The 26,046-nt window shown below is 36.4% G+C and overlaps 1 long non-coding RNA gene across 1 annotated transcript in view; it reads right to left on the minus strand.

Annotated features, from left to right (window-relative positions):
• Positions 1 to 10,711: 10,711 nt before the first annotated feature.
• LOC144285368 (uncharacterized) overlaps positions 10,712 to 26,046 on the minus strand; it is a 31,595-nt gene continuing 16,260 nt past the window's right edge. Inside the window, exons 3-4 of the long non-coding RNA XR_013353644.1 lie at positions 15,613 to 15,752; positions 10,712 to 10,807 (exon numbers count right to left, since the gene is read on the minus strand). This is a non-coding gene — a long non-coding RNA (uncharacterized LOC144285368). The remainder of the gene's footprint in view (positions 10,808 to 15,612; positions 15,753 to 26,046) is intronic.

The raw sequence follows: 26,046 nt of genomic DNA on the forward strand, positions 1-26,046 counted from the left end.
ATTTTATCTGGTTTTCACTTTATTGATATAAACTTTCAAATTTGATAATTTAATTAAATTAACCTATTGACAGAAACTCTGCTTGTTAGGAACTATATCTAAATTAGTGATGTCCTGTTTGACAGAAAACTGGGCTTTTTACTGTTTAAAAGCAGAATCTAAGTATTTCAAGGTTATGCTCCCAGGGATTCTGAGATATCAGTATTATGATATAGCTGTAAGTCAAAGATCCAAGCTCCAATCCACAAAGCTCCAGGGCCCCACAAAGCAACTTTAGAGGTTCTTTAAATAACAAGTGCTAAATCCTACTTTCATAATACTGGCAAGAATCGAAGTTCATGAAAAATAAATTGTAAATCTGGTGTTCTGGTCCACTAGCATTACTCTCTGCCTTTCCAGATTTATTCTCAGGCTTGCTTTCCATCAAGGGAGCTTCACTGTAGGAACTACAAAGCCTAGGATCTTTCTTCTGGCCTCTGGCTGTGCTCTTCCAGTGAGAGTTATCATCAGAGGCACAGAAAGTGGGCATGTAGCCTTCTGTCACTTTCTTGTGGGGCTGTCACTTTTCCACTATGACTTTTGCAGGGTGACTCCTCGTCAACATCTGCAACTCTCTCTGGGTTCTAGTAACCCAATTTTCTCCTTCTCTCTTCCAGGTTTAGAGGATTTATGTCTGGACTGGTGAGCCTCAGAAGGTAGTTCTGGGCACGGTGCCATCCCTTTATGATTCTGTTAATCCTGCCCTACCTCAGCAAATATTCCCTTCATTGAACTCTCTCCAATTAACCATTTGAATTAATTGTGTTTTCAGTTCCCTGCCAGAGCGCTGCTGATACGCGTGGTTTCATCTTCCTCCTTGCCATGAACCTATCAACAGGTCTCTCCACTCAGCACCACTCTTTCTCATCAGGAGTATGGTAACCACTGCCACCACAGACAAATATTAGTAGCTTACTACATGCCAGAGTGAATGCTCAACGCATGCTGGAAACCCTAGCAGGTATTTTATCTGTATCATTACCTCAATTGTAGACTCACAATAGTCCATGAAGTAGCTGCAATTATTTCTATTTTACAGATGAAGTTAAGGAACCTGGCTGAAATCTGTCAGCCACAAAGTTGTGAAGCAGACCAATGCAGGAACATTCGCTATGGAAACCCTACTTTCAACCACTTGAGTTTATTTCCTTTCTGTAGATAGCTGCCTAATTCGTTGGCATGAGTGCCCAAACAAGGAGATTTTTATCTTAAAAAACCTAAATGCTTCCTTTACTTTATCTGAGTCTGAGATACCTACCTTGAAAATCTAAACCTCAAAGACTATATATTATATCCAAAATACTAACACTGAAAGAAGCAGCATGTGTACCATGCATGAGATGTGTTGCCTATGGGTGGTTTGCAACTGGGAAGCACAGAGTGACCGGCATAAAGTCTGAAGATTTACATGCCGTTGGACAAATGGGATGCCTTAGGAAATGGGTATCTCTCACCTCAACACTGGTGGCAGCAAGAGGACTCAGACTAGGCAATGTAACTAACAGACCCCAAACTGGGTTAGGAGTTTAGTGGGAAGAGGGAGGACAGACCAAGAGAGGACCCACCAGCAGTAAATCTTCAGCATTTGCTAGCTGGGTTCTGAAGAGACACATCACCTGTTTCACATGCTTGACTAAGGCCTGGCTTTCTCCTTTAAGCTTCCATTTCATCTCCCCAAATACGATTCACAACAGTATTTTAAGCTTAATGAAATGCCAAAGCACCTCACCCCTCCCCCGCCCCCAGAGTAATGGTCCTGTGAGATTTGGATTATTATCTTCAAAAATAACTCTCTGCCTAAGAGTTTTAGAAGATACAATCAAAATAACCAATCCACTCCTTGGGTTATCTTACTATCCTCTTTTTAATGGGCACTGCACAATTCTCTAGTTTGAATGTAAACTTTCCTTATTCATTTTATTCTTTCAATTTCCATTTCTTTTTCTTTCTTTTTTTTTTTTTTCTTTTCCTAACTCACTTATCCTTTCCTTTGTAGGATTTTCTTTCTCTGAACTTCATCTATTATTACTTTTAGGAATCAGGGCCCCTACCAGTTGAACTCTTCACCTGGAATAAGAATAATCAGGCAGCGAGCACCTGGAAGGCAGGTACTCCAAGGTGAGTCATGCTATCTCCTCATTGTGTTCTGAGGCTTTCATGCCCTCCTCTCAGGAAACAATGTCTCTCATTCAATTTTAAAAGTCAACAGATTAGAATGGAGTCAGACAAAAGCAAAGCTGTGCAATTGTCCAGTTCTAACCAAGGTTTTATGATGAAGCCTTTGTACCCCTAGACAAGAGTGTATCTCATGTTTGAGAAACACACAGTGCCTGTACTAATACCATCTCCGACTGATGTAAACAGGCATCGTTCCCCAAAACAGCACTTTCCTTTAAAATAAATATTAGCCTGATATATGTAAGGATTTTTTTCTACCTTTACTATTTAGAACACAAAACAAAGAGTTGCCTCGATAGTCAGAAAACAGTGAAGCATCTGTTCTTACCAGTGAAACCATCTATTTTCCTCCTAGTGCATATAAAACAAAATTAAAGACTTTTTGATCCCTTTTCATTTCAACCTGATAAGGTTTAAGGCTTGGAAAGAAAAATGCCCAGGACAATTTTTAGGACACATTGTCACAAATGTTCAAATGAATAAAAACAAACCTCAGAGTACTGTGTTGAGGAAAGTCGAATGAGATTATAGACCAGAATGAGGGGAATCACAATCACGCCTTTAACGTCATGTTTTGTTGAAAATATGTTGATGGAATCCTGATGGAAGGAAAGAACTGGCAGCTAATGGAGAGGAGAGGAAAACTATTTGTCCTGAATAGTTCCAGGGGCCACCCCATTCTCACTTACCACCATGGGGGAAAATGCAGACTAATAGACACTCATCTAAGCTGCTTTAGCTGGAACTCGATGATGGAAATTTCATAGAAGTGTTCTTTTATGAATATTACCTGTCTTTTCATTTACAGAAGAGGCCAGACATTCTGCTAAATAGTCTCTCCCTGGAATTTTAGAGTTTGGATGCTTGTCCTGGAAGCAGGAAACATCAAGCCTGATTAAAGTGAAAAAAAAAAATCTGAACATATATTAACCAAATTTTGACTTTTATGTCTTACCCAGATAGTTCATTTTAATCCATCCCATTCAAAAGCTAAAGAATCCTAAAAGATTTTATTTTATTTATTGGCCTGAGGGGAGTCCAATTTTCATTGTCTATTTTAGATGACATGAGAAATAGTCCCAAGAAGTAAAATGTGTTTAAATTTATTTTTAAAAGGTACTTACACTTCCAGAATTACTTCCAAAAATGCATCAGGCTTCTTTCATTTAGCATTTTAAAAGATAGTATGATATTTTAATTTGTGATCTGTGACTACCAGAGCTTTTTAGAAAAACAAACACAAGTCATGCCAGCATTTTTATCAACACGGCTCTTCATTTCAACAATCATTGATTTTTCAAACTTTAAAATTTCCCAACACATCCATAAAATACACTCTCTCTGGCATGAATCATGTTATTACTGTGATTCAGGAAGTTCTTTGCAGGACTAGCTAATGACACCCAACTTATGAAATGATATGCTACCTTCAACAATTGGTGTTAGGAAAAGAGAACACGATAAGTTTGTCATATGTAAACAGTAGTCTCAAAACATAGGTGACCATTATTTGGAGAGAGTAATCATTCCAAGAACTATAAAGATGGATGAGAACTAAAACCTTTCTGTCCATCCTTGGACAATCATTTTCCTAAATCCTTGAGAAAATTAGATGTTGAATGCTAAGAGGAGATTAATGTTTTAAAGGAATACCTAACTTTGGATCCGAAAGTGATCTTAGAATTTTTTCACATGAGTCTGTAACTGTCCTGTACTTTTAAAAATTCAGCTACTAAAAGCTGGAGCGCCGGGGATCCCTGGGTGGCGCAGCGGTTTGGCGCCTGCCTTTGGCCCAGGGCGCAATCCTGGAGACCCGGGATCGAATCCCACGTTGGGCTCCCGGTGCATGGAGCCTGCTTCTCCCTCAGCCTGTGTCTCTGCTTCTCTCTCTCTCTCTCTCTGTGACTATCATAAATAAACAAAAATAAAAAAAAAAAGAAAATCTTTAAAAAAAATAAATAAAAAATAAAATAAAAGCTGGAGCACCTGGGTGGCTCAGTAGGTTAAGTATGCGCCTTTGGCTGAGGTCACACTCACAGGATCCTGGGATCAAGTCCCACATTGGGCTTCTATTCCTAGTTTGAGATCATAATTTAAAAAAATGTATTTTCTAAAAGAAAAAACAAAACAAAATAAACAAACAAAAAAGTAAACAAACAAAAATGTATTTTCTAATGCAAATCATCCACTTATTCTTGGGATAAACCCCAGTTGGTTTGATGTATACCTTTTTCTTTTCTTTTCTTTTCTTTTCTTTTCTTTTCTTTTCTTTTCTTTTCTTTTCTTTCTTTTCTTTTCTTTTCTTTTCTTTTCTTTTCTTTTCTTTTCTTTTCTTTTCCTTTTCTTTTTTAAGATTTTATTATTTATCCATGAGAGACACACAGAGAGAGAGGCAGAGACACAGGCAGAGAGAGAAGCAGGCTCCATGCAGGGAGCCTGACGTGGGACTCGATCCCAGGACTCCAGGATCACGCCCCGGGCTGAAGGCGGCACTAAACAGCTGAGCCACCTGGGCTGCCCAGATGTATACCTTTTTCATCTAATGTTACATTATAAGTTAATTTTTTTTAAATTTTGAATTTGTGTTTATGTATATGAATAACCTTTCTGCCAGATACATGTTTCTTTTCTCATTTTGCTTGTGTACTATTTAATGCAAAATAGTTTACATTTTATGATTATAAATCTATTAATATGATTCTTTTTGAGATTTGTTTTCAATGTAATGCTTATAATAAAGTCCTCAAATCCAGGGTTATGCATCCTAATATGTTATTTTTAAATACTTTGATGGTTTCATATTTCTTCTCAAGATTCACATCTGTGTTATGTATATTCGTTTTTAATAAGATATGATTATTGGATAGCCTCTCCATTCACATGAAAGTGCAAGCCATATGATTATTTATCCTTATATATCTGGGTGTATTAGTTACCTATTACTTTATAATAAATTACTTCAAAACTTAATGGCTCAAAACAATGATAAATCTTTGCTGTCCCAGAGTTTCTATTGGTCAAGAATTTGAGTGCAGCTAACCTGAGTGATTCTGGCTTGGAGTCTTTAAAGAGGTTTACAGAGGTTACAGTCAACATGTTACCAGAGCTATCATCATCTCCAGGCTTGAACTGAGGTTGGAAGATTTACTTCCAAGATGGTTCATACAAATTGCTTGTAAGTAGCTTCTGACTGTTTCAAGAAGCCTCAGTTCTTTGTAATATGGACTTTTCCTTTGGGGTTTCTTGTATACCCTCAGAACATAGTAGTTGACTTCTCCCAAAGCAGGTGATGCAAAAGGGAATAAGACAAAAGGCACACTGCCTTTCATCAAAAGCCAAGTATATTTATTTCTACAATATCCTATTGTAGGGTAGGTCAGCACTATTCAATGTTTGAAGGGAAGAATAAGGACATGAATGAATATCAGGAGACAAGAAGTATCTGGGGGCTATCTTGGAGGCTGGCTACAATGTTGGATCTATTAATGAACTACCCATTCTTTACCATTAAATCGAATATCCCTTTGGGTTCCAAATGTACAGTAGTTTCTTATTTATTTATTTTTTAAAAATATCTTATTTATTTATTCATGAGAAATACAGAGAGAGCAAGGCAGAGACACAGGTAGAGGGAGAAGCAGGCTCCACGCAGGGAGCCCGACGTGGGACTCGATCCGGGCTCTCCAGGATCACGCCCTGGGCTGAAGGCGGCGCTAAACCACTACGCCACTAAGGCTGCCCTGCAGTTTCTTATTTAATAGGATAATGCATCTCAATTTATTCCTCTGTTGTATTTTTTCAAATATTTATTTTCATAGGTGAATTTCAGAATTATTCTATCAATTTGAAAACAGATGAGGAGAATTTTTTATAAAGGCATAATTTATATATAATAAAATTCACATATCTTAAATAGATAGGGTTATTTAGTGGTATGACTGATGTATATTAAAATATAGAGAACTGTTTTCCAATCTATAATCAGAGTATGCCTTTCTATCTTTTTTCATTGTGTTCTGTCTTGTTCCTCAGTAGATATTTTTTCATTTGTTAAATTGAAATTTGTTACATTTATTCCTATTTTATACCTTGCTCCCATTGTGAGTGAGATTTTGTTCCCATTATTTTTCCAAATAATAATATTTATTATTATTCTGCAGAAAAGCTATGATAACTTTTAAAAAATGTGTTAGTGTTTATGATCGTTGAAGATTTGTGCCTCTTGGGTTTTCAAAATAGACAACTCTATCATTTGCAAATTATGATAATCTCATTACCAGTGTTTTATTTTTAACTTTTGAGTAAATGTTAAGTTCTAATAAATTGATTAGTACGTTAGGAACAGTATTAAATACAAATGTTTACCATCAGCAACTACCTTGAGTTGTTTAATTAAGAGGGGACGATAATAATAGCAAACACTTATAGAGCACTTACTTTCCCACCAGGCATTTCTGTAAGTACTTTGCATATGTTAACACATTATTCCTGAGCCTAGCTTTATGAGATGATCACTCCCACCCCTACAGTGGAGATTCCGAGAAATGCAGTAATTTACCAAGGGTATGGATAGCCGAAACAGGAATTCAACCTTCATAATCTCATTCCTTTCTTGATTCCCTTAGCTCCTAGCTATTTCACCTTTAAAGAGTCTATCTCTGAAATCTTTAGAAGGGCACACAATTCTGGAATTAGAACTGAGTAGATGTGGTGTAAAGAAGTGAGAACTTACCCCAGCTTCATTACAGAGTTGATCCTCATCTCTAAGACAGCATCTTAGATCAAAAACTAAAGCTGGAGAGGACCACTGAGGCCAACCAGTCCCACCCTCTGTAGGTTACAGAGGAGGGAAAACAAGAAATCTACAGAAAACTCCTCTTCTGATGTTACCCAGGTACCTAATAGAAGCTACCAACCTATTAAAAACCGAGTAAAAGAAGATGGAATTATATAATTCATGCCTTTCTGCTGACATGTCATTAGATACTCCTCCCTTCTATTCACAGTGATAAATGACCAACAGGAATAGGTTGCAGAAGGAGAAATGTTTGAATCAATGTTCCTTGGATTCTTAGACTGGGCAGCACTGATACTCTTTGATGTTAAAATGGTGGCATACTCCATTTGTGTGAAAAGTAGGGGTGTTTTTCAAAGTTTGTCAATGTTTATTGTATTGTAAGCAACAGATACAAATGGAAACAAAACAAAACAAACAAACAAAAACCAGATCAACAAACACAAAACCTTAAATGCATCTGAAAAAAGGGCCTGGATTCGTTTAGATTTTTCAAACAGAACTAAGCCTGGTATTCCAGTTTTCAGGGGGTTCGGTGTCGGTTGTTTTCCTTTTAAACATATTTTCAAAAATTTTTCCTCTTTTTAAAAAGTGTTGTTGTTATCCTTTTATTTTATTTAATATTTTTGAGGAGGGGGACTTTTACCAGTCCTACTGGCAAGAACATGTTGTTCTTTCATAGACACATGGAAATTCTTATTTTCACTAACTTACTTTTTCTTTCCATGGAAGACTCTTTGGAAACGTAGCATCTCATTTGGAATAGCAGCGAGTGGTGAAAATCCGTTTTTAGCATTTTGCCCATCATTTCTGCAAGGCCAATATTCTACTCTGGAAAGATGGCACTAGCTATGTCCTCAAAAAGCAGTCCATATTCCTTAAAATAGTTCTAGGTTACCAGTCTCAAGTTACTCTTTATTCTTACAAGATGGAAAGGGTTAATGATTTGTCTCTGTTTTCCTGGAGAGTCTTTCCAATTCCATTTCCAGGTGTCCATAACTGGCCCTTCACAAACAAAATACTGCAACAGCTACTGGTCTTCCATAATCTGTTTCTCTCTTTACTTGTAATTTGGATTATAAATTCAGTAAGAAATCTATCACTAATCTCATTAGCAACAAATGGAAAATGGTCAGATGACGCACAGTTTTGAGAGCTTCGGTGCATAAATTAGATCTAGTACGTCAATTGATTGGAATATTCTGACCTTTTCCCCTTTAAAAAAGTATATTAGGGAAAAATAGGTTTGGATGACATTCTATGTTTAAAATATTCTGCATTAACAATTTAGGCAACTTCTTTGGTAAAAAGAATGGAAAGTTGGCAGCGAACACCAATGCATATACTACAAACCATGGCAAAATATCCAAGGTCTATTTTACACATTGTCTACATATGGACATGCAGTATGTTACCGAGATGGTTTCACGAAATGCCCAACAGGAGAGGAAATGTATGTTTTTTTAAGTGACAAGTAATAAGTCATTCTCTGCATATATTATGAAAAAGAACCTTAGAAGCTGGATACTGTTGTTTTTGTGTGTGTAAAAGTCTGTTTGATCATATAGAACTGCGGTACATACTCATGCATTTTTTTTATTGTTGTTAAAAGTTTACTTCCAAATGAACAAAAGTAAACCACAGAATTGAAAATTAACGGGAAAATTAGAATTATGTAGGCAATTGATCCCGTCTTTCAAGTGTAAAAATCTTTTGAACCACATCGTATAGTCTTTTAAAAATACGCACATAGTGTCTGCATGTGTGTGTAGATTTTAGCTAACATCTTCATATTTTCAAAAGTAGGGACTTATCTTTGACTTGGAAAGAATCTGTTAAGCAACAAATACAATTAGACAATGCGTCGTCTTAAATCCGTTATAAATGCACAATTATAAATGCGCGTGTATTTAATCTATTTGAGACTTTGTTGGTATGTCAAACCCTTAATAATATTCACTTTGTTTCAATTACTTGTTAGGAGTCCTATATTTTCTGAAAAAGATAGCCCTTTGTTAATATTTAGTTGAAGATGTGATGAAGAGTCTCTCTATGGGCCAACTGCAGACCCTTCGTATAATGATCCCTTTTGCTAGACAGTGTGACACAGCAAAACAAATACTTCCAGTGTTACATATAAATGTATATTTCATTTTCCATTGAAGTTAATATGCATGTAGCTGTTATCCCTAGTCTGAAATAATCTGTAACACACCCTCATACAGAGTACTTACAGGAGTACAGAGTGCAAAAGAAATATGGAGACACATGAATGGAGGTACAGTGAAAATAATGCCCTTTTCCTATGCTTTGGAGGATGGCTGACAAACAAACAAAATGCTATCAGTGTCCCTAATTCTATAAACATAACTGGCAAGATGCAAGTGCTAACCTCAGAAGTGGCATCCAGTTTATAGGGGATGGGAATAGTGAAAAAGTTCTTAACTTCCTAACATAGCATCAATAAATTAGAAAAATCAAGTAAATCAAGTAGCAAATTCAATCTTCTACCTATACAAAATTTTATTTTATATTCCAAGATGCTTTTACATATGTTGGTTATTTTGTATCTGCTTTCTTAGATAGGTAATATGGGTATGATCAACATCCCAGGTATGAGGTAGTGTAAGGGATAGAGACATAAAGTAGAAAAATGTAACAATAGCAAGCTGACTATTCTAACAACCCTGTGGCATTGACAGGGCAGGTAATATTTCTGGTCTTAGGAGAAGAAAATGGAGGTGGTGTGTACATCCACGTTTCATGGCAATAGGTGGCCAGGCTACGATGTAGTCTTCTTGGGGCCAACTGAATTTCCATTCTTCCAGGGCTTACCCAAATTCCATTCCATGTTTTTCTAAAAGTGTGGAATTTATGTTAACCAGAGATAAATTGGTTTTTCCTCAGGATCTTTCAGAATCTCAATGTGCTTAAGAATCTCCAAGAGGGGCGCCTGGGTGGCTCAGTCAGTTAAGTGTCTGCCTTCAGCTGAGGTTATGATCTTAGGGTCCTGGGATGAAGCCCAGGCTCAGTGGGCAGTCTGCCTCTCCCTTTTCCACTGCTCTCCCCCCACCACCCCACCCATGCTTTATCTTTCTCTCCCAAATAAATAAATACAATATTTTTTTAAAAATTCTACAAAAGAAGTACTTATCATGAAATATTTTCAAAGTTTTGGGATCCTGAAATTTTTCCCTTTCCATTTTCACCTTCCTATTAAAATCTTCTGGAACCATTGTTTAGCAAAATATGGTTTGAGAAACATACATAGCACTCTACTTTTGTAAGTAAAAATAGAATATTTTTCCTTTAAAGTATTTGGTTAAGGTTTAGGAAAAGTAGTACCTGATGTGCTGAAAGCAAAGAATGATACCCCAATGGCACTGTTCCCACTTGTTCCTGGGCAGTGGTTCCCTGGGGAATCATGAGGGTCCTTTGGAGTTACCCAAGGCTTAGCAGACCAACTCTAAAGTCCAGAGAAACTCCTCTCTTGTCGAGATGATGATATGATGATGGTCGCATTTCTGTATTAGTTTCCTAGCACGGCCAAGACAAAGAACCATAAACATGGTGATTTAAAACAACAGCAGTTTATTCACTCAACTTCCAGCATCTAGAGGTCTGAAATCAAGGTGTAGGCAGTCCATGGCTCTAGAAAGGAATCCTCCTTGCCTTTTCCTAGCTTATGGTAGCTCCTGGGAATTCTTGGCATTCCTTCGTGTGTAGCTATATCCCTCCGTTCTCTGCCTATATCTTCACATGGTCTTCTTTCTCTCTGTATCCTCTCTTCTTCTTCTAAAAACATTAGTCACTGGATTGAGGACCAGTTCTAATCAAGTACAAGTCATCTGAACCTAATCACACCTGCCAAGACCCTGTTTTCAAACGAGGTTACATTCTGAAGTTCTGAGCAGACATACATCTCGAGGGGACACTGCTTAACCCATCACGCCTGCCAAAGCTTTTAATTGGAAGGAAAGTTTCATCTACTAAAAAATAAAGCTTAAAAATTTTAGGTTTGAAAAAAAAAGTAAAAAAAAAATAAATAAAAAATAAAAAAATTTTAGGTTTGGAAAGAGGAGCAGTAGTAACCTCTTACATTATCATGCAGCAGAATGAAAACAAAGATTCAAAGAACCAGATAAAGAAATAGAAGAGACATCATTGATTATAATTTGATCCCTATTTTGCATAAAAGTGCACAGAGAAATGTAAATGCATATGCTTTTTGTTTTTATATAGTTGGATTATTATAACATACATACCTCTATTTTTACCTTGAATTTCTCACTCAAATATTATGACAACTTTACCGTGACAATTGATATAAATCTACAAAATTTGCTTAGCTTCATTTTTAAATTTATTTATTTCAAAATGTTCTTAAGGTTTTTTTTGAGGGTAAAAGGAGCAGGGGGAGAGGGAGAGAGAGAATATTAAGCAGGCTCCAAGCCCACTGTGGGGTCCATTGTGGGGCTGGATCTCACCCCCCTTGACTTCATGACCTGAGCCAAAATTGAGAGTTAGACGCTTCACCAACTAAGTCAACACAGGTGTCCCAAAGTATTCTTAATTTAATAGAAGTGCCATGATCTTTATTTTTATGTAGCTATTATTCACCTCATTTTTACTAGTGTTGTATAGAAGCAATCTGTATCCAAGTGAGGGCTTGCAAAAAACGAAGGATGTCTCCCTTCTCTCTCACCTCCTTCCTGACCATTTGCTTCAGTCTCTCATCCTCTGTAGAAGCAACCACAGTGAAAGATTCTTTTTCTTTTTCTCTTTTTAAAAATATCTTGGTGATTATCCCATGACTTTAGGTGGTATACCTTTATTTCATGATTTTGTGGAATTTTAGCCAGCCAATGTTGGCTTCATTTAATAATCTCTTCTGAATGGCAAGATAAAGGTCATCTTAGTCCACTGGAGAAAAGCTGCTAATTCCAAACAAAATAAGCTGCATACATCACCATGTCAAATGAGACAAAATCCTTTTTTTTTTTTTTGAGACAAAATCCTCTTTGAAAGGTACATTTCTAATGTAGAAAGAAACAAATCAACCTTACTTTTAACCACCCAAGCAGTTAAAAGGAAGGATAAGCTGTGAATTATACATTAAATGTTGTTGATAAACTTTCTAGATGGGTTTATGCACAGGACTCGTGTGAATGAGAGGAAACAGAATCAAGCTTTTAAAAAACACGATACAAGTGCCATTCTCAGATTGTGTTTGGCTTCCAGAACCTGGATAACAATTACACTGTGGCAGACTATAAGTGCTATGAATCTCAACTCTATTTCAAGTTTAAACTTTCAGCCAAACATGGCAAAGCATAAATGTAATTGCTTTCCAAGCCTTAAACCTTATCGGGTTGAAATGAGAAAGGGGACAAAAAGTCTTTAATTTTGTTTTATATACACTAGGAGGAAAATAGAAATCTTTCATCTGAAATCATTCTGACATTTTGACAATGTATAAAGTGAGGTCTTCAGATGCATGATTGGAGTCCTTTTCAGTAAATTGAAGGTTTACACATGTTCAAATGGCCGAGAGTCTCAGCAATTCTCTTGGTCACTTGGATTTTCATTGTACTCTGATGACCAGAAACCAAGCTTTCCACTATGCTTAAAGAACTTAGGCAGCTGAATTTCCTTGAAATTTCTAGATGTCTTTTCTTTTTCTTTTCTTTTCTTTTCTTTTCTTTTTTTCTTTTTTCTTTTCTTTTCTTTTCTTTCTTTTTTCTTTTCTTTTCTTTCTTTTCTTTTCCTTTCCTTTTCTTTTCTTTTTTTCTTTTCTTTTTTCTTTTCTTTTCTTTTTCTTTTTTTCTTTTCTTTTCTTTTTTCTTTTTTAACACCAACTACAACAGAAGCTTTTCACAGCCATTCTAACCTCTTTATTTGGATCTGCCTGGGGGAGAAGCTTTACATCTTGAGAATGTCTAGTCTGGGTTTGAGCAAGAAGGAAGAAAAAGATAAATCAGAACAGGATGCTACCCATTACTTAGGTGAAGAAGACTCTCAGATTTAAAAAATAACAACAGCAATAACAACTTAATATTGCAGACCATGGGGCATCTGGGTGGCTCAGTGGTTGAGCATCTGCCTCTAGCTCAGGTCCTGGGATCGAGTCCTGCATTGGGCTCCTCACAGGGAGCCCACTCCCCCTTCTGCCTATGTCTCTGCTTCTCTCTCTGTGTGTCTCTCATGAATAAATAAATAGCATCTTCAAAAAAAATTTGCAGAACACAATAGTTTAAAGCCAATATTTTAAATAAAGCTTTTTCATTATATTTATTTTCCTGCCCTACAACATTGTATAGCTGTTGTATAGCCATGTTTTTTGTTTTCATTTTGTTTCTTCCTATGATTTCTTCCTCTACTTTAATTGTTAAGAATTTCCATGTCAGGGAAAACCACCCAGGCCTTGGAAATAGGTGAGTAGTTTTCACTGATTTGCCATTGAATTTGGCTATATCACAACTTTGAACTTTGAATGTAAATGTTTCCTGTTCGCTGCAATGTAAATTATTTTTGTTTATTTGAGAATATACATTTCTGTGGGTCAAATTCTCATTGGAACTACTTGTAACATCTTACTGGATTCCTCATTAATTAATAAGTTGAATAAAATATTTGATATGTGTTTACTGAATGTAAGTCACAGTTCTGAGTTTTGGAAAACATTTGTACTTTGACAGTTGTCACTCATGGAGGCTCCGTATGTCTCGAAGATTAGAAGTTATTTTATAAGCAGTCCATTCCAAGACATATAAATCATACAAAATTGAACTTCTTACTCATAGTTGGGACTCAGAAATTCTAGTCCTTCAAGAAAATAGTAGTCTAACAGAGGTTATATTTGGAAGCCATGCAAATCTCAATTTCACGTCTCTAGGGAAAATGCAAAAGGGAAGGGAATGCCTTCCTAATGCACAGCTAGACTTAAATACCATCTATTTTTCTTTTTTTTTTTTAAGATTTTTTTCACCCATTCATTTGAGAGAGAAAGAAAAAAACACAAGTGGGGGGTGGGGAGAGGCAAAGGGAAAGGGAAAAACAGACTCCCTGCTGAGCAGGGAGCCTGATGCAAGGCTCTATCCCAGGACCCCAGGATCATGATCTGAGCCAAAGGCAGACACTTAAATGACTGAGCCACCCAGGTGCCCCTCTTCTATTTTTCTATGTCTGCTACAAGAGTAAGATATCTGCCCCGTATTCCAGAATGGGGACCCCTGCTAATATACTCAATACTAAGAATGTATGGAAGTTGCAAGAAACCACCACTGATTCCTCCTCACCATGGATCAATATGCATGCTGCCGAGAACACCAAGTCCCATCATACCTGCGAAAGGCATTGTGTCCTGGAATTTGCATTGAGACTTCCCACTGGGAATGGTGAGTTACTTTGTACCTCTAGATGAGAGGGAACTACTCAATCTCCACTGGGACCCCATTGTCCTGCCACAAGCTGGACCTATTGAAATGCACTATATCAGGAATAGAACATGCACCATTGAAAGAGAAGAGAAGGTAGAAGGGTTCTGGACTGAATATCTGGCTCCAAGTCCATCTCCTCACATCTGACATTGCTGCTTCCTGCAGCCAACATGCAACATGTATGGTATTTACAACCCAGTCAAGTTCCTAGAGTTGCCAACCACCCTCTCCTTGAGACTAGATGGGCATATTCTCTTTTCTTCTGCTAAGGTTGCTGCTGTCTTTATTCCTTCCATTGACTTGGTGGACATTATAGCACACATAGAAGCCATTACCAAATTCACCCAACAAGTCTTAAATAATAGTTGACAAAGTCTGTCCTTACTGAACTCTGAAATATCTCTAATGGGAAAAGTTGTCCTTCAAAGTAGAAGAGCCTTGGACATTATTGCTTCTCAAAAAGTTACCTGTGCCAGTATCCAATGGTGTATATTCATACCTGATAAGTTCACTACTGTATCATCTTTAGTAAATCACATGAGGTTGCGAGTGAATGCCCTGAGGGATCTGACCCCCAGCCTAGGGGGCTTAATAAATCAGTGGTTTGGATTATGGAGCTCTTGGAGGAAAAAAAAATTGGTACTTATTTTGAATCATTACGAGAATCATTCTCGTAAGCCGTGTTTTCTTTTGTATGTGTCTCTAATGTTACTGTGGCGTCTGCTGCAATGCAGCCAGACGGCCACCAAATGAGCCACCTCCATGCTGACAAAACTGCTTGCTGATTGCTCAGGGCACATTGTGGAAATGGGATGCTGCATAAGAGATTCTAGGAGCCAGTCACCAGGAGTGTTGAAGGAGGTCATGGAGAGGACATGACCACATGTGACCCAGGAGCTGGGCTTGGGCCACTGGAGGTTCCTCACCCCTCCCTGTCCTTGAAATGTACAATGTATATTCCACCCTCTGGGATGACAGTGGGAACCGGTTCCAAGGACACAGCCTTGAGAAAGATGGTATACATGATGGAGCCTCTTTAAGGCCTTTGTAGAAACACTGAAGATTATGGTGTTGGGTGTGGAGATCTACTCCTTTGGCAGCACCAGAGACAAGTCTCATAAGTTAACTCCCCTTTGCTTCTTGAACCCACCACCTGCCCACCTGGAGTGGCCTGTCTGTGTTTCCCATCTCTCCTGGCTCTCCGTGTGTGGGGCCAGTTTGTGAATCAACACTATGTCTTCTTGCCTCTTCCTCTTTCTTCTTCTCCTCTTCCTCCTCCTCCTCCTTCTCTGGGTTCAAGCCTGAGGAATGGTAGCCGGACAGTTTAGAATTCAAGAACCAGATCCAGGATCCCACGTTCTAGGCCCAACTCGCAAACTTAGAAGCTGTGAGCCTTTAAAAAAGCTGCTTCATCATCCTCTGCCTCAGTTTCCTCTTTGGTAAAAAGGGGATTGTCATCATCATCATAATCGTTGTCCTGTCAGGAGGATTTAATCAGCTGATAAACCTAAGTGCACTTTGATTGTGCACTTGATCTATTGAATTTTGAGGGGGAGCTATGGCTTAAGGCCCTTCTACTAATAAGAACAGATGGGAATATATTTTTTTAGAGATTTTTATTTATTTATTTGGCAGAGAGAAAGGGAGAGAAGCACAAGCTGAGGGAGTGGCAGGCAGAGGAAGAGGGAGAAGCTGATGTGGGGCTTGATCCCAAGACCCCAGGATCATGACCCAAGCCAAAGGCAGATGCTTCACCCACTGAGCCACACAGACACCCCTGGACAGGAATATATTTATTTAAATTACCTTCTAATGTTAAATCTCTGAATATCTGACTTTATGAGGCATCTTCCACATTCATCAATATTATTACTGACTCCAGAATAAAATTTTGGAAGATTTTCTCCTTATCTTTGGCTCTTCTTGAGTCTTGCACTCTGGCTTTGGTTCTTTAATTTATATTTAAAATAAAGTTTTAGTCATGTTAGTCCCTCTCATTTCAAATGTTCACTATTAACTTCTCTGGGAGTACTTTGCTATTTTTCCACTCTTTTCACTGTGCTCCCAGAAACCTTTGCACTTTCTTGACTCAAGCAGATATCACCTTTGTTACCATTGTTTTGCTGCATCCTCAATACATTTTATCCTTGTTTGCTAGGGTGGGGACTTTGGTTGCTCATCTTTTTGTCCTTGTGAGGCCTTAACAAAAATATCTGGCATGTTGCGTGTACTAAATACACGTTAGCAGATTGGATACATAGAGGAAAAAGTGGATAAAAGTGTTGTTGAATCAGTATGATTTCTGTTCTTTATCGCCTATGAAAATTCCAACCTGGGTTACCTGAGTGGCTCAGTGGTTTAGCACCACCTTCAGCCCAGGGCATGATCCTGGACACCTGGGATCAAGTCCCACATCCGGCTTCCTAAGTGGAGCCTGCTTCTCTCTCTGCCTATGTCTCTGCCTCTCTCTCTGTATTTTTTCATGAATGAATAAATAAGATCTGAAAGAAGAAAGAAAGAAAGAAAGAAAGAAAGAAAGAAAGAAAGAAAGAAAGAAAGAAAGAAAGAAAGAAAAAGAAAAGAAAAGGAAGTTCCACTCTTTCTATCCTCTCTTTGATGTCTTGTTAGAGTTTCACCTGGTGAATGAAGCCCTCCTTGATTATCCCAGACTTGGGAATATTTTTTTTTTCCCTAAAAATTGCTCCAGGATTAGAATCCTACTACTACTACTGCTGCTGCTACTACTACTACTACTACTACTACTACTACCACTACTACTTACTCCCCTTCTCCTCCTTCTTCCTCTCTTCATCTTTTATTATTGTTATTATAATTATTATTTAATAATTATCTTTTTTGAATTGCTACAAAGTCTTGGGGTAAGGACAATATAATACAATCTGGTATCACCTTCAGGTCCTCACACAGCATTAGATTCATGTTAGATGCCTAGTACATTCAAGATTAGTGAAGGCTGCTATGCTTTTCCCAAAAATTCACTGGGGGCAAGGAGCCCCCCTGAAACTGAGAAGGCAAGAACCCAAAGACCCTCCAGGGAGTCTGTGGTTGAATGAACCTGTTTGGGCTTCAGAACAGACAAATGAGCGGCTGGCCAGCTCTACTCCCATTCTGAGTTTCCAAGTTGTATGCAACAAGGACTATAAATAACTAAATTCTTAGAAAAGACAGAGGAAGAGGGACAGGAAAACACTGCCGAAGCAGGGGAAGCAGGGACATACAGGCGCTGAGAGCAGCTCAAAACAGAGCCTTGAGACATAACGCAGGTGCCTTGAAACAAGTGACTGTGGATGGAAACAGATGTGTACCAAGCCTCGCTGAGTAAGAAAGAGAAAGTGCCCTTGGGCTGTAGTAACTCTTGTTTTGCAGGATTGTCGCACTTTTGAAAAGCCTTTGAACAAGTATACCTAAATGGCGTAAAAACAAAATGACACCCAGGGATAAAGGTTGGGAAGCATCTGGCAGCAGCTTCAAGTTCTGCTAGCCGGGCCTCTTTTCCTTCCTTGGGTTTTGATTGTTTTGCTTTCAACCAAGGAATAAGAAAGAATAGCAGGCAAGTTTCCAGGGTTTGGAAAATTGTAGGACACCCCCATTACTATTAATTGCAATATACTTTCTACATTCCTTTTTTAAGAGAAGTGTTGGATTAGGAAATGTACAGGCTCATCAACCAAAGACAGAATGCTGGCTACTATTCGGACCTCACAGGAGATTTTTGGAAAAAAAAAACCTGGAATGGTGAATGGAAAAAGGACAATCTAAGAGCAAGGCCCACCATTGAAAAGCAATCCGCAGGCACGTTTGATTCTGAAATCCCATCTCAGGTCTTTAAACTTGGAAAAAAATGTGTTTTCTTTAACTCTTGGACTGTGTCAATCATTTGTAAGACATCAGAAATTAATTAACCTTTATATTTTCAAATTTTTCTGAAATTATGAGAAGAGAACTGAATAAAATAACAACAGTCCTGATATCTGGCAGAGGATAAAACGTGGCTTTAAGAACCTTAAGATCCTTTTAAAAAAAATGCCGACATTAAAACAAAAGCTAGATGAGGGTCGAGACACGATCTCTCAGAGATAAACAATTTCATGGATTTGATTGCTCTACTGTTCATCATTTTCTGGAGTTGTGCTTATAATGTAATGATACCATGATAGCGTAAAACCATGTCAGCTTTGCAACAAGATATGATTTTAAGTTAAAAATGAAATTGTTTCATGTTTTGGTTCTTCATTTGGCACAAATGGTACCTAAATTCAAAGGACTGATTTCATGTTTCAGTATATTTATCACTCAGTACCCATTGGTGCTACTGTTATGTAATTGGAGTAGACTTGTAGACAAGCATTCCTTCCAACCATTATAAGATTTCTTATGCAATGATGCTGAGTTGGTTAGAAATGTAAAGTTTCAACATCATCACCATCACGATTATAATTACTTTCTTTCAAAAGTTAAGAGCAGCTCAATATGAAAAGAACATTCATGAAATAACTCTGAGAAAGCTGAAGTCGTTGCTTTGGGTCCCACTTTGGATGTTTCTTATTTGAGATGCTGGCTGTAAAGGTATATTTTTCGGTTGTTATTATTTCTGTTTATTCCTTTGCAATTTCATATACAGGAAGGCTGAGGTCCAGTGACCTCTTCACCTACTCTTAAAATAGCTTCTTTATATTGCTTTCAAAGTAAGAAGTAATAAGACTAACATAATGGGAAAAAGGATGTGCTGTGGGGCCAGACAAACCTGGAAGCAAAGCCTAGCTCTGTCTTTTAACAACTGTATCACCTCTCTGAACCCTTTGTTTGTTCATCCATGAAATTAAGATATTAGGACTGACCCTGCCTCTGATGTTTCAAGGATTTAAAACAATGTAGGTAGGTCTTTAGTAAATATTGGCTAGTGTGAAACAGTATCTCATTTGTTTTGCTCTAACAGTTGACAGATTAGGTAGGTCTACTGTCCCAGATGACTCCTTTATGACTATGCCCTATTTAGAGCCTCCTTGCAGATAAAGTCATGAAACATTATTTTCTTACAGATGGATTTCCTCTAGAGATGTATGGATATGCCTTCCTACACACTGGTACCTTCAACTGCTGATGGAAGGAAAGGTCAGTCTCATTTTATTAAAACAATAAAAATAATGTAATTTAGAAACAATTTGTGCTTTCTTCCACCTCTCTCTCCCCAGAAGAGATGAAAACTTTGCTAAACTGGTGGTATCATTCACAAATCATGATTGTGGGATGGAGAGAGCTCTCCAGAAGACATTTTCCAAACAGTGGAATTGCTTGTATTATTTTCAAAATGAAACACAAGATCTGCACTATTCTAGCAAATTTATTTTTGGATAGAAATATTTAACCCATTAATTGAATGGATAGTATTGACCTTTGCATAAACCTGATGAAAAATTATGCTGCGTGCTTGAATTCTCATGTAGAAAATGAGGCAAAGGGATCATTTAAATCTAACCTTGCATTGTACGTGAGCAAACTTCAGTAAGAAGAACTATGTGTATCTAAAGTAATACAATGTAATGCATTTTATAGCATATACTATGTGGATCTTAAAAAATGAAAGTATTGAGAATTGCCCAACAACTATAAATACCTGTAGGATTATCTCAAAGAAATAGCAACATTCCCCCCTGCCTCAATTTAACGATAAGAAGTTAATTGGCGGCAGATGTCACCCTCAACAAGCATAACTGATTTGTCTTTTTTTTATTTGACTTTTAATGATTCAAATAAGAATGAAAGTACAATTGTCTCTCTTTAATTCACATTGCTCTGAAATGTTCATAGACAGGTATATTGCCATTGTAACGCAGTTAATTCAAGTGTTTGTTTTTTGTTCTATTACCATACTGTTTTGATTACTATAGTTTTATACTGTATCTTGAAATCTGGCATTGTGATAACTCCAGCTTTGTTCTTCTTTCTCAAGATTGCTTTGGCTAATAGGGGTCTTTTGTGGTTCCATACAAGTTTCAGTATTATATGCTCTCATTCTGTGAAAAATGCTATTGACATTTTGATAGGGATTGTTTCTAACCTGTAGATCGCTTTGGGCAGTATGAACACTTAACAATATTAATTCTTCCATTTCACGAGCATGGGATAGCTTACTATTTGTGCTGCTTTCAATTTCTTTTATCAATGTTTTATAATTTCAAGAGTAAGTATTTCAGCTCCTTGGTGAAGTCTGTTCCTAGATATTTTATTCTTTTTGGTGCATTTGTGAATGGAATTGTTTTAGTAATTTCTCACTCTGCTACTTTGCTATTAGTGTATAGAAACATAACTGATTTCTGAGTATTAACTTTTTATCCTCCAACTTTACTGAATTCACTTGGAACTTCTAATTTTTTGGTTGAGTCTGTGGGGTTTTCTATGTATAGTATCATGCCTTCTGCACATAAGTGACAGTGTAATTCTTAGAACTGGTATAGCCTATTGAATGCCCCCCACAAACTAAGATCACAGCTGGAAAAAATTAGAAGCAACTTAATTGCAGGGAGATGCCTGGAAATACTTGAAGTGAAATGGGTTCATAAACAAAAGAGGTAAATTATTTTATTGGGTAAACAAAAAGTGTCTTTGAAACCTATGTTGCCAAAAAACCATAAGTTCGTTTACCTATTCATTTTGCTTAACATAGGTTTTTTTTTTTTTTTAATGATAAGTAATTTGAAGGCCTGAAGCAGACATGCTATTTAACTATTTTTTAAATGTGGTCCAGAAAAGGAGAAGTCAAATGATGATTGTATCATGGTTAAATGAAAAACATGCATAAAAGAAAGGTAGTGGAGGAGAAGAGTAAGTTCACTAGAGCATACAATTTATTTGAATATGTCTTTCTGAGTTTATGACTTTATGAATGGTGCAAATGGGAAAGATTACCATTTGAAGTGTCCATGCTAGTTCTCAGTATAAAGGAACCTGTTCCATAAGAGACTCTTCTCTTGTATACAGATTTGTATGTTCTTTCTTATTAGGTCACAATATGTTGTGCTTTAGTATGGCTGATGCTCTTACTGTGTGTACAAAATACACGGTACAAAAATCTAAACCTTCACTTTGAACCTGATTCTCTCTGTTGTCTCAGGTTTAGCATTAAGACTCCTTGGCATAAATCTTCAAAATGGAAATAATCATGTATCCATAAGACCTAGGGCTTATTCAAAAGAAAAATGATACTCTTTAGTGCCACAGACCAGGACCATCACTGAGAAAGCAATCCCCGTCACTGCTTCAAATGTTTCCTTTTTTAATAAGTTATGTTTTTCCTTCATAACATTTGGATGTGTTTTTCATTTTGCTCTATGGACACTAATATTTTATAAGTTTTTTCCCACTTCTAAATTCTGGACACATGATCATCATTCTTCTTGACTACTGAGGACATTTTCTTGAAGCCATTTATAGATACAAACACTTCCTCCCAGACTTCATATAGACTTCACTCCATGATAATAATGTCTTTTGAGCAATTGAATGCAAGGACTCCTAGATGTAATGTGGAAGGCAGAAAGGAAATTCACCGTGGATGGAAAAGAAAATGAACCACCAGAGACAAGATAAATGCATACAATAAATATAATATTGTACCCCAGGGGATGAGAGAGTCACTGTACCTAATGGCTACAGAATATGGTTAAGCCATAAAGATAACATAAAATAAAATAGTACACTATTCCCAGTTGCCACTCTTCCAAATGTTGCCATAAACCTAGCAGTACCACCGGAAAAATTAACAGACATTTCCATGATGCATGGACCACCAACGAGGCTCAAAGAGATATGACTCAATTGTAGTTTTCTGGTTTATCTTTTAAAAGCAGTTTGCATAGGAATGTAAAGTAAAGACCAGCTTCAATTTCCAAAAGAAACCTAAACTGTACATAATTTATAAATTCACATAAAGGGGTATGTATATACCACTATTAAGGCCCAGGTTGGCATTATTAAGGAATTATACAATTATGAAGAAATAATTATAAGTAATGAGTAATTATTGAGGCTGTTATTAAGGAATAATGACAAAATTCATGAATTTTAGGGATAATTACCTATTTTAAAGAAATTATAGTTTCCAAATATAATGTATATATTATTTTTTAAACTTTTAGAATTATGAAATACAATGAACAAATAGTGCATAAACATAAAATAGTGTCTTATTCAGCTGAATGAAGTGTAATAAAAAAAACACCTGGGTTTTTTATGCCTAAGTCAAGAAACAGAATGTTGATACATCCCAGAAGCTCTTCTCTATCATAGACTGCTCCCTTTCCCCTAGTGACAACTACTTTTCCAAATTTTTTATAGCTTTATGGAGGTATAATTGTCTGCACATATTTAAAGTCTGCAATGTGATAAATTTTGCTTTATTTAGATGCTTGTAAATCAGTTATCATAATAGAGTCACTGAGCATATGTGTTAGCCCCTCAAATTTTCCTGTACCCCTTTACAATTCTTCTTTACATTTTCTATTGCACGCCCATCCCTAGGTATCCAATCTTTTTTTTTTCTGTTCCTATATTTTAGTTTGAATTTTCCTATAATTTTCCAGAGATGGAATCATACAGTTGTATTCTTTGTCTTTCTGCTTTTCCTCTGCACATTTGTTTTGAGACTCAGCCATCTTGTGATGTTTATTAATAACTCATTGTTTTGTATTACTAATAGCCCATGATATATATAATGTTAAGATATAATAGTATGTAATTATATAATATAGAAATAATAATATAATTACTTATATTGTATATATTATTTTATAACAATATATTATAATAGAACATTATGTATAGAAAACAATTATTTTATCCACTTTCCTGTTGATGGACAAATACATTTTTGTCAGTCTGGTATCCTTTCACATACAGGAGCATCAACCTTCTGTGAACATTCCTGTACATGTTTTTATATGGGTACATGCTTTCCCTTAAAATACCAAGGAGTAGAATGGCTGGGTTATACTGTAGATTTATTTTTAAATGTTTAGATAACTGCCAAATGATTTTTCCAAAGTGGTTCTATCTGTTTACATTCCCACCAGCAGTACATGAGAGTTTCAATTATTCCACATCTTTGTCAAAACTACGTATGGTCTGTCTTTGAATTTTAGCAATTCTATTTAGTAGGAAGTGATATTCCATTGTGTTTTTAAAATTCATTTTCTAAATGACTAATAATGTTGAGCCAATTTTCATGTGTCTATTCCTCATCTGTGTATCTTCTTTGGTAAGTTGCTTGCTAAGTTCTTTATTCTTAAAAAAAAAATCCATTGTTTGCTTTTGCATTTTCAAGTTCTAAAAATTCTTTATATACAAGTCTCTTATCAGATATATTATTTGCAAAAATCTTCTGCTAATCTATGGTCATGCTATCCCCTTCACAATGTCTTATGAAGAACAGAGATTTTTAATTTTGATAAAATATGATTTATCAATTTTTGTGGTTCATGCTTTCTGGGTTGAGTCTAAGGAATTTTTACACAGCCAATTTTAACAAGCCATTTTTCCCCTTAAGTATTCTTTAAGAAATGCTATAGCTTTACATTTTACATTTAGGTCCATGATCCACTTTCTGTTTATTTTTGTATATGGCACAAGCATGGCTCAAAGTTCCTTTTTTTTCCATATAGGTATCCAATTGTTCCAACAGTATTTATAGAGAATTTTAAATAGCCTTCGCTCAATAACTTCTAAAATAACTAGAGAGACAATTAGTAAACATATAGAGAATATGTAGATAATATACTTTAAATCAAAATAAAATAGTGTGGGTGACAGAGAATTGTGATTTTTAGCATTTTAGAAGTGAAAAAGAGATAGACTAGGAAATTTTATTCTTTGTTTCCTTTCCAACAGCTCTGGGCCCATTGGAAATCTGTCTTCCTCCCTAGTGTAATGCCTAGGAAATTATTCTGTCTCAATATCCTGAGTGCCCAATTGCCTATTATCAGTATGATGAAGGTTTTGGATTCTTGGAAACAGTCAAATGCAATATTTCACTATGTAATTAATTTCTGGTGGGAGTTTTCCACCAGATGTTGACAATGTTTCTATTATGCATTCAGAATATTTGGGATAAAAATGAAAATTTTCTCCCAATCAAGAAAAATTATATATATATATATATAGAAAGAGAGAATTATGAATTTTATATATATAATAAATTTATATATATATACATTATATATATATATATATATATATATATATATATATATAATGATGAACATCATAGATTATGAGGACCAGTAGTTTAGCTGGGAACAAATACTGTATCAGGCAAAATTCAGATTCTAGGCTATTTATGATGATCCAAGATGCCAATGATGACATTAATAAATTACCTTTGGAAGAGTATCATTAATAACTATTTTAAGCCTTTATGTGTCAAGAACTGTAATTTTTTTATGTTTCAAATGCTTCATCTAGAAAGCAGTGAGGTTAAAATTGAATATAATGTGCAAGGAAAGAGAAGTAGAAAATGTGGCTGTTATCTAACCCTGAAATTCTTTAACCACATTAGGCTAAATAGTTACTTTCCCCTCTTTGAAAATCACATGTTGTTATGTAACAGAAAAGTGTAGGTTTATATCCACTACTTTAGCTTTCCTGAGAGATAAAACTGAAGCCAGAATTGTCAAATACACACATAAACACACACACACACACACACACACACACACTTAATAAAATAGGTTATAACACAGGCACATTGAAAAGGTAAATCTCTATCTCTTGTTCAACAAGTTCAAAAACTAGGATATAACTGCAAGACATTCACCTTGAAAACCCTGAGAATATAAAGTGTAATCCATGTTGGATGCCATCTCCTATCCAATTAATACTTGTTCCCTATCCTGTTACCATGAAAGCTTCATAACTAGTTCACAAGACGTACCCTTGGGACATCTGGACTTTAAAGGTGATGGTTAGCTCCTGTGAAATACAACCCACTATTTATGACCTCACTGATGTTACTGTGTAAATTAACTGGAATATAAATGGCTTGGATTTACCTAATCAAGAAACTTCAAAGGGCTTTTCCAACTTTTGCCATTCACGATTGACTGTAATAAAAATCATACTCAAACAAATTCATTTCTTAAAAACATAAAAGGTGAGGGGCACCTGGGCTCAGTGATTGAGTGTCTGCCTTTGGCTCAGGTCATGATCCCGGGGTCCTAGGATGGAGTTCCACATTGGGCTCCCTGTGGGGAGCCTGCTTCTCCCTCTGTCTGTGTCTCCACCTCTCTCTTTGTGTCTCCCATGAATAAATAAATAAAATCAAAAAAAAAAAAAAAAAGAAAAACACAAAAGGTGAAACATTTCCTCTAACACTTAATATTGTATCTGTTATATGCATTCAGTGGCTTGAACATCTCATGCTAAGGAATGATACTCCGTAAGAAAATAGTTTTAGAAATAATAACATGTAGAGAAACTAAACTGTTCACTTCCAAACAGAATGTAAATGACTAAGAAGCAATTACGATCTCCTCAGCTTCAAAAAAACTGAAATAGAATATTAATAATGAAAAGAAGTAGAGC

This window comes from Canis aureus, chromosome 16 (genome assembly GCF_053574225.1).
Source record: "Canis aureus isolate CA01 chromosome 16, VMU_Caureus_v.1.0, whole genome shotgun sequence".
NCBI lineage: Eukaryota > Metazoa > Chordata > Mammalia > Carnivora > Canidae > Canis > Canis aureus.